Source organism: Rhinolophus sinicus, linkage group LG06 (assembly GCF_036562045.2).
Source record: "Rhinolophus sinicus isolate RSC01 linkage group LG06, ASM3656204v1, whole genome shotgun sequence".
NCBI lineage: Eukaryota > Metazoa > Chordata > Mammalia > Chiroptera > Rhinolophidae > Rhinolophus > Rhinolophus sinicus.
The window spans coordinates 74,299,500-74,309,571 of record NC_133756.1 but is presented as its reverse complement, the minus strand read 5'-3'; positions in this window follow the sequence as shown (position 1 = coordinate 74,309,571).

Sequence of the window (10,072 nt, the reverse complement as noted above, 5' to 3'; positions counted from 1 at the left end):
GTGTTCTGGAGTGGGTGTGGGGGCTGTTAAGTATTTTACTCAGGATGAACTCCAAAGACCAAGAATCCCAAGTCCTGGACAAATCACCTTTCTGCACTTTAATGGCCTCATCTGTAAAATGAGAGTGTTTTCAGGATCAGTGTGAGAACAAAGAGAGATTACAAAAGTGAAGGTGTTTTGTAAACCTTTCAGGTTATAATGCATAAAATGGAGGTTTAGGAAGATTAATCAGTTGTAACATGATGAGTCTATTCACTCACAGCCCTCAACTGTGGGGCAGGGAACATTTAATGTGGCTTGAGATTACTAGTAAGGCAAGAGAATGAGAAAATTCATGGACACATTACAAAGTAAACCAGGTAGCATGAACTTATCATTTTTGAAATAAGGGGTAATACTCCAGATAGACTATTACCTTTTAGTGTGAATAGAAAGGTCTTGAATGGGATCATGAGAAAGATGAAATATGTTATCCTGAAAGCCCCTGAATTTTTCCAGAGGTCTTTCTTCCAAGGCCAGATGGTACGTAAATTAGACTCTTTGTGAATTATAGAACATTAAATTTTATAACCAAACCAAATTGACATCTTATGCTTGTAACCAATGCACTCGTGAATCTATTGGGAATAGCTTAGATTATCTTAACTATTGATTCATAAAAAAGGTTTTGGTAAATGGTCTTGGATAAGGAATCAAGCCAGAGAAACATTTGTCATACCAGATGGGCTGAGTCACCCTTTGGACTGAAAAATGTACCTGTCTCTCTGTGGAAACTGCCTAGTGGTCTATTAAATGAAGCAGGTACATTTGTTACATATCAATGGATGAGTCTTGATTATCCAATGTTTGCGAGCTTCTGGGACACTTCGGTTTTGTGCTAAGTGTTATCTGTAAAGCTGGTCTTTTAGAGGAACTTAATAAAAACCCATTTGGACATCCAAAGGTCAGCTATTTGGAAGAGGAGATATGGAATTGGCTTATGGCCACTTTGGGAGAAAGAAGACATTGTTAGAGGCTAAGAACCTACTACCCATAAGACAAGTGAGGTCATCTACTCTACAGGATACTAAATAAGAGATTGTCCCTTGTTTGAGTGCTACAGCAGGAACTTAGTGTCTTAACTCCAAAAAGTAACTCCTTGAAAAGTTATTTGGATTAAGTTGTGACTTTCCCCTGGCTGTCTTATGCTCATCGTTTAAAATTCAACCAAAATGTCACCTTCCTACCTGAGTAGCTTCCCTAACCTCAATCCTGCCTCCAGAATGTTCTGTCCTATTACCCTGTTACTTCCTCCTACGTTTCCATATCAAACTCCTCATTTAGAGCCTTCCTCCCTTCCACAAGGGATCCTGCTTGTCAGGATGTCTGTTGTATTCCCAGTCCCTAGGACACGGCTGACCCATATTTGTTGAATGGATAAAGTTGTGGAGCTTTTGAAACATTGAAACAAACCCTGATTTGCTTACCGGTTCTTGGAATCCCAGCTCTTTTATATTCTTTATTCTGACGAGTCTTTTGTATTCTATTCCTACAAGAAGAAATCTCCCTTTTTCTGTTTCTGCTGTCCTAATTCAGACTTTTCTTACATTTGGACCATTACTGACCTTTGAAATGCTCTGCCTGCCTTTGGTCTCCATCCACTCCAGGTCATTCTGTGAACCCTTGCTGGGCCAGTTTTCTACTTCCTATTCAAAAACCCAGCCATCAGTCTGACTTTCAGGTTCCCTCAAATCTGTCCCTGTTCCCATCTTCCATATAGAGGGTGCAGTTTCCTGCTTCCAAGCCTCTGCTCATGTGGTTGTCTTTACTTGACCAAGTATTCATCAACTTTTAAGACCAATTCAAATACTTTCTCTTCCAAGGAACTTTCCATGATTTCACTAAACTGAAACTAACCCCCTGCTTCTTTCAACTCTTCTAACACTTTATCTATTCCTCTCTTAAAGTATGAAACACCATATAAATGTCTGCCTTTCTCCACTGGACCATGGACTAATTGAAGGTGGGAACTTTATTTATCCTGTTTTCTAGAGCACTTAGCACAGAGCTTCGCACATAGGAGATACGCAGTAAGAGTTGTGGAATGAAGGACCATGACTGCATTTTTCTTTGGGTTCAGCTTTATTTTAAGGCCAGGAAAATGCAAAACATCCTGGAATATATTAGTCATGATTATTGCCAAGGGGGAAAAATCTGTCTCTTATTTAAAGAATTGTGCAGTGATGGATTATAGTTTGGATCGTAAAAACAATCACACAGAACTTTACAATTTGCAACAGGCTTACTTCATCTGATTCCACAAGCCTGTGGGGTAAACACATTGCTGGGGAAAGCTTACCATTAGAACCTGAGGCAGAGCCAAGCAGCGCCCTCCACCCGGTCGTCGGTGGTCGCAGCTCCCACTGGTTGGGAAAGGGCCTAAGAAGCAGGAAAGAGTCTTTGAATTCCTTTTAAGGTTTAGTGGGGAGTTACAGAAGTTAATCCAGGAAAATCAAAACAAAACAAAATTTGGGATGAAAATATTGTACAAGAATTATTGATAGGTCTGGAAAGGCTCAAAATTTTATTTAACACAAATGTTTTCATCAGGCTTTCTTATCCTTCCTAATGATCATTCCAGCATCAGGGCTAGTAGTAGGAGACTAGAAAACATTCTGGAGGGGAGAGGACTTTGGGGACCTGGAAGAGGGCAGAGTCACAAGATGGACAAGACCAAGACTCAGCCCCAATTTTGAGTCTTTGCTTTCCCTCTTATTAGATGTATGACCATCAGCCAACGACTGTACATTCTTTGACTATATAACAAATCATCTCCTTACCCTGGGCACACAGGAGAAGCTAGATGTGGCCCTGGGACTGATTCTGGCCAATGGCATGTACATGGAAGGTACATATGCCATGTCTAGGTCTTGTCTATAGAAACCTTCATGGGTCCCTCCATTCTCTCTCTTTCCCTACCTGCTGGCAGAGAGGAGAAAGCTCTGAGCACCTACTTAGAAGAGGGGAGAGCCACAGATGAAGGGGCCTGGGTCCCAAAATATCACATGAAAGGCTACCATACAAGAAATGGTCTGTGGACGTGACTGTTATGTGAATACAAAATAAACATGTGTTATGTTCAGCCACTGATAGTTCAGGGTTTATCTGTTACCACATCTAGTGTTACATTTATTAATACAGATCCATTTCCTTGTTAATACCATGGGGGTAATAATGGTCTTATCTCAGTTGTTATAAGGATCAAAAGAAGTAATGTACAGTCATGAGTTGCTTTACAACTCATGCGTTCATCATTACGTGACTTTGTTATTGTGCTAACGTGATAGAGTGCAGTGACACAAACTGGGTCCCACTCCACACCCAGGCTCTATGGGGTAGCCTATCTCTCCTTGGCTACAAACCTGTACAGCGTTCACTGTACTGAATGCTGTAGGTAATTGTAATACAACGTATCTACACATATCTAAACCTAGAAAAGGTACAATAAAAATAAGGTATAAAAAATAAAAATGGCACACCTGTGGGCACACTGACCGTGAATGGAGCCTACAAGACAGGAAGTGGCTCTGGATGAGTCAGTGAGTGAGGGGGGAGTGAGTGTGAAGGCCAGGACATGACTGCACACTGCTGTGGACCTTATAAACACTGCACACTTAGGTTACACTACATTTATTTTTAAAAATTTCTTTAATCACAAATTAAGCTTAGCCTATTGTAACTTTTAAATTTTATATATATTTTTAATTTTATAAAGTAGAAAAGTTACAATAAGTAATGCATTGTGCTATAGTATACCAGCTACAATGTCACTAGACAATAGGAATTTTTCAGCTTCATTATAATCTCATGGGACCATCACTGTATTGCATATGTGGTCTGTCATTGACCAAGCATCATTATGCAGCACACAACTGTGTAGGAAATCACTTTAGAAACTCTGAAAGCCCTCATTGTCAATCTTATTAATCAGCCTACTCACAGACTAATGCACCCAACTAGATCCAGACGTTCCCTGTCCCCAGTCAACACTGGGCCAGGCTCCCCCAGCAGAAGGAGTCCTGGAACCGTAAGTCACCATCTCAAGCCCTGTCATGGGCACTGCTGATGTCCAAAGTGACACCATACCACCCACTATGCTTCTCCCCAGTGGGAGATGCACAGCAGGCTGTGAGATCAATTAGGTCTTCCTGCTCATACCCTATGATGCATCCAAATTTGTTAAAATTCTTCTATTTTGCTACCTGGAATTACCCACCCCCCAAAAAAAAAAAAAGATTTTTTTTCTGATAAAAAAAGTATTATATGCTTACTGTGGAAAATTTTTTTGTTTGTTTGTTTCAAAATTTGTTTCTCTTTTTTTTTAATTTTATTTTATTAAATTTATTGGGGTGACAATTGTTAGTAAAATGACATAGATTTCAGGTGTACAATTCTGTATTACATCATCTATAAATCCCACTGTGTGTTCATCACCCAGAGTCAGTTCTCCTTCCATCACCATATATTCGATCCCCTACTATGGAAAATTTGAAAAGAAAATTTAGAATAAAAATATCCACCCACTAAAGATGATCATTATTAACATCATGGCATATTTCTTTTTTTTTAAATTAAAGTTTATTGGGGTGACAATTGTTAGTAAAGTTACATAGATTTCAGGTGTACAATTCTGTAATACATCATCTATATCTCACATTGTGTGTTCACCACCCAGAGTCAGTTCTCCTTCCACCACCACACATTAGACCCCACTTACCCTCATCTTCCACCCCCCTCCCCCCTTACCCTCTGGTAACCACTAAACTATTGTCTGTGTCTATGAGTTTTTGTTTCTCATTTGTCTTGTTCTTTTGTTGTTTTTGGTTTATATACCACATATCAGTGAAATCATATGGTTCTCTACTTTTTCTGTCTGACTTATTTCACTTAGCATTCTATTCTCAAGGTCCATCCATGTTGTCACAAATGTTCCTATATCATCTTTTCTTACTGCCAAATAGTATTCCATTGTGTATATATACCACAACTTCTTTATCCATTCATTTATCAAAGGACATTTTGGTTGTTTCCATGTCTTGGCCACCATAAATAAAGCTGCAATGAACATTGGAGCACACGTGTCTTTATGGATAAATGTTTTCAGATTTTTTGGGTAGATACCCAGCAGAGGGATTGCTGGGTCATATGGTAATTCCATTCGTAATTTTTTGAGAAACCTCCACACTGCCTTCCATAACGGCTGCACCAGTCTGCATTCCCACCAACAGTGTATGAGGTTTCCTTTTTCTCCACAGCCTCTCCAACACTTGTTACTGTTTGTCTTGTTGATGATAGCCATTCTGACTGGGGTGAGGTGATATCTCATTGTGTTTTTTATTTGCATTTCTCTGATGATTAGTGATATCGAGCATTTTTTCATATGTCTATTTGCCATTTGTATGTCCTCTTTGGAGAAATGTCTCTTCAGGTCCTCTCCCCATTTTTCAATTGGGTTGTTTGTTTTTTGTTATTGAGTTGCATGAGTTCCTTGTATATTTTGGATATTAGCCCCTTATCGGAGGCACTGTTTGCAAAAATCTTCTCCCATTCAGTTGGTTGCCTCTTTATTTTGTCAATAGTTTCTTTTGCTGTGCAGAAGCTTTTAAGTTTGATATAGTCCAATTCATTTATTTTAGCTTTTACTTCCCTTGCCTTTGGAGTCAAATTCATAAAATGCTCTTTGAACCCAAGGTCCATAAGTTTAGTACCTATGTTTTCTTCTATGCAGTTTATTGTGTCAGGTCTTATGCTTAAGTCTTTGATCCATTTTGAATTAATGTTGGTACATGGTGACAGACAGCAGTCCAGTTTCATTCTTTTGCACGTGGCTTTCCAGTTCTCCCAGAACCATTTATTGAAGAGGCTGACTTTTCTCCATTGTATGTTTTTTTGCTTCTTTGTCAAAAATTATCTGTCCATATTTATGTTTCTGAGTTCTCGGCATATTTCTTAAGGTGAGTATATTTGACCATAGTTGAGAACACAATACCCATATGATTTTGTATCTTGCATTGTGTTTTTTGCTTGCCACTATCATAAGCATTTCCCTATCTCTAAAAATATTTATTAGATATTACATTCAGTAGTTCCATGATATTCCAGGGAATGTTAAGGATGTACCATAGCTTTCCTAACTAATTCCTTATTGTTGGATGGTTAGATTGTTTCCATTTTTTTTTCAGTGTTACAAAAAAAATGTTGTAATGATCATATCTGTAAACCTTAGATTGCTTTCTTTGCAGTTTGAATTCTTTCAGGCCACTCAGGTTTTAGGCCAACATGTAGAAAACCATTGTATGTATTAAACACGACCTGGTCTCTGGAATGGAACAGCATGGGGAAGTCAACTGTGAGACCTGGGCCACAAGAGGCCATGGGAGGGTAGCTGAGAACCCTGAAGGAGATTGGAAGGAAATTCTTTTCTGTACCAGCTCTAGGGAGAGGTGGTCAGCTGCCTTAGCATGTGGGACAACAGAAGGTCCTAACTTAAGTTGTCTATGAGGGTCTGGCCAGCCCCTTTTCTTGGGAGAGTCTGGGCTCATGTCTCATGAGCTGGTGGCTACACTGACAGGCCATACTTCTTGAGTGTTATTTTTACTTATTTATTTATTTATTTATTTATTTATTTATTTATTTATTTATTTATTTATTTATTTATTTATTTAGTAATTAAATAACTCAGCCCACACCTGAGTGTGAAAAAAAAATTGAGCTCTAATTAACATACCAAAAAATCCCCTCTTTTAAAGTATACAATTTAGTGGTTTTAATATAATTACAAAGTTACGCAACCATCACTACTATTTAACTGCATAACATTTTTATCATCCCCAAAAGAAACACACACCCATTAGCTGTCACTCTCCCATTGTCCCTTCCCCCTAGCCCCTAGCAACAACTAATTTACTTTTCTGTCTGTATGGATTTTCTTATTCTAGACTTTAAGTAGAATCTGTACTATGTGGTCTTTTGTTTCTGGTTTCTTTCACTTAGAACAATGTTTTCAAGTTTCATCCATGCTATAACATGTATCAGTATTTCTTTTTTTTATAGCTAAATAACATCCCGTTGTGTGGCTATACCACATTTGTTTATTCATTCATCAGTTGGTGGACATTTGAGTTGTTTGCACTTTTTGGCTATTACGAATAATGCTGATATGAACATTTGTGTAGAGTTATTGTGTAGATATATAGTTGCAATTCTCTTGGGTAGATAGCTAGGAGTGGAATTATTATTTAACTCCATGCTTAACTTATTGAAGAAACTATTTCCCAAAGGGGAAACACATTTTTCATTCCCAATGGCAATGTATAAATGTTCCAATGTCTCCACATACTCAACAACACTTGTTGTTTTTCAATCTTTTTTTATTATAACCATCCTGGTAGGTATGAAGTGGCATTTCACTGGGGCTTTGATTTGCATTTTTCTAACGATTAGTGATGTTGAACATCTCTTTATATGCTTATTGCCCATTTATATGTCTTCTTTAGAGAAATGTATATTCAAATCCTTTGCCCACTTGGTTATTTGTCTTTTTATTGTTGAGTTGCCGGAGTTCTTTATACAGTCAGGATACTAGACTTATATATAAGATTTAGATATATATAAGATTTTTCAGGTATTTTTTTGTGTGGGTTCTCTTGTCACTTTCTTGATAGTATCCTTTGAAACAAACATTTAAAATTTTGATGAAGTTGTATTTATTTATTTTTTCTTTTCTTGTTTGTGTTTTTGATGTGCTGTCTAATTGAAGGTCACAAAGATTTTCTCCTGTTTTCTTCTAAGAGTTTAATAGTTTCAGCACTTATGGTTAAGTCTCTGATTCATTTAATATTGTATATGGTGTGAGGTACAGGTCTAAATTCATTCTTTTGTGTGTAGATATACAGTTATCCCAAGACCATTTGTTGAAAACACTATTCTTTCCTCATTGGATTATCTCAGAACTTTCGTTGAAAATCAATTAACTATAAACATATGAATATATTTCTGGACTCTGTATATGTCTATCCTTATGCCAGTACCAGACTGCCTTGATTAGTGTAGATTTGTTGTAAGTTTTGAAATTGGAAAGTCTATGCCTTCCAACTTTGATTTTTCTCAAGTTTGTTTTGGCTATTTTGCGTCTCTGGCATTTCTATATGAATTTAGGAACCATTTGTCAACTTATGCCAAAAAGGCAGCTGGGATTTCATGGGGTTTATGTTGAATATGTAGACCAATTTGAGAAGTATCACCATCTTAACATTATCTAGTCTTCCACAGTATTATTCTTAAAAAATAAGACAAACCACAAACTTCAACAGTTACTCAACTCACATAACCGACAATTATTAAGTTTTCCTGCAATGTGGATAGCTCTTTTTCTGAATCTGGATAGCTCCAACTAATCTTTAAAGTGGAATGCTTTGCCTTATAAGTGAATTACCTTCTTTTAGCAGACGAGCTCAAGTATGTACGAGGTGATAATTAAGTGCATGAACTTGCTACCGTGCGCCTACATTGGCAGCACTGTACAGCTTGGTAAGGTTTCATAACCTTGGTATATCAGTGTCTCACAGCTGTGTTCGTGTCGACGTGTGGCAGTGGCTTGCTGAATGGTGTTTGTTATTGTTGTTCCGTGTTTTTGTGTGCCGTCGTGAGAATGTCTGAGCTTGAATTAGAGCAATGAACATTAAATTTCTTGTTAAACTTGACAAGAGTGGAAGTGAAATCAGGAACATGTTAGTCTACATTTATAGGGATAATGCCATGAAGAAAATGGCAGTGTACAAAAGGATTCAATGTTTTTCTGAAGGGAGAGAATGCATCACTGATAAAGAGAGGTTAGAGTGGCCAGTAACCAGCAGAACTGATGAAAACATTGCAAAAATTCATCAAATTGTGTGTCAAAATCATCGGCCAATTGTGAGAAGCATAGCAGACCAAGTAAACATTGATACAGAGACAGTTAGGAAAATCTGAACTGAAAATCTTGGCATCAGAAAGATGTGTGCAAAAATGGTCCAGAAGAAGCTCACCTATGAACAAAAGCAAAGGAGAGTCAAAGTTTGCCAAGACCTTTTGGAGAGGTGAGACGATGTTTTGGGCCGTGTTATCACTGATGATGAAACATAGGTGTACCAATACGACGCTGAAACAAAGCGTCTAAATGCACAGTGGAAGTCAGCCAATTCTCCACAACCAAAAAATTTCCATCAGTCCAAGTCAAGAGTCAAAGCAATGTTGCTAACCTTTTTCGATATCAGAGGGATTATTCATTATGAATTTGTACCAACTGGACAATTAACCAAGTTTACTATTTGGAAGTGTTGAAAAGGCTGTGTGAAAAAGTTAGACGAAAACAACCTGAACTTTTTGCCAACAATTCATGGTTCTTACATCACAACAATGCACCAGCTCACATGGCACTGTCTGTGAGGAAGTTTTTAGCTAGTAAACAAATAACTGTATTGGAACACCCTCCTTACTCACCTGATCTGGCCTCCCAATGACATCTTTCTTTATCTGAAGACAAAGAAAACATCGAAAAGAAGACATTTTGATGACATTCAGGACATCAAAGGTAATACGATGACAACTCTGATGGTTATTCCAGGAAAAGAGTTCCAAAATTGCTCTGAAGTGTGCACTAGGCACTAGTGTCAGTGCATAGCTTCCCAAGGGGAGTACTTCGAAGGTGACCATAGTGATATTCAGCAATGAGCCATTTAGCACTTTTTCTAGGATGAGTTTATGAACGTAATTGTCAGACCTTGTATATTTCCTTAATAGACCATAATGATTCTGTTTTAGTAAAGTTATTTGGGGTAAATACCATATAAATGTCACTATAAGATGGAAAAGCCAAGGCAAAAAACAAACATTGAAACCATTGCCCAAAGAACAGATGATTCTGTGATAAAAATGAAAGATTGTTGGTTCTCACTCTGCTGTGCTTTCCCAGGGTGTTAGCAAGAACTGATTTTGCATCCAACTGCTCTGTATTCCTCTGCCTTTCTTTGTGTGCAATTTTTAAAAAAGTACT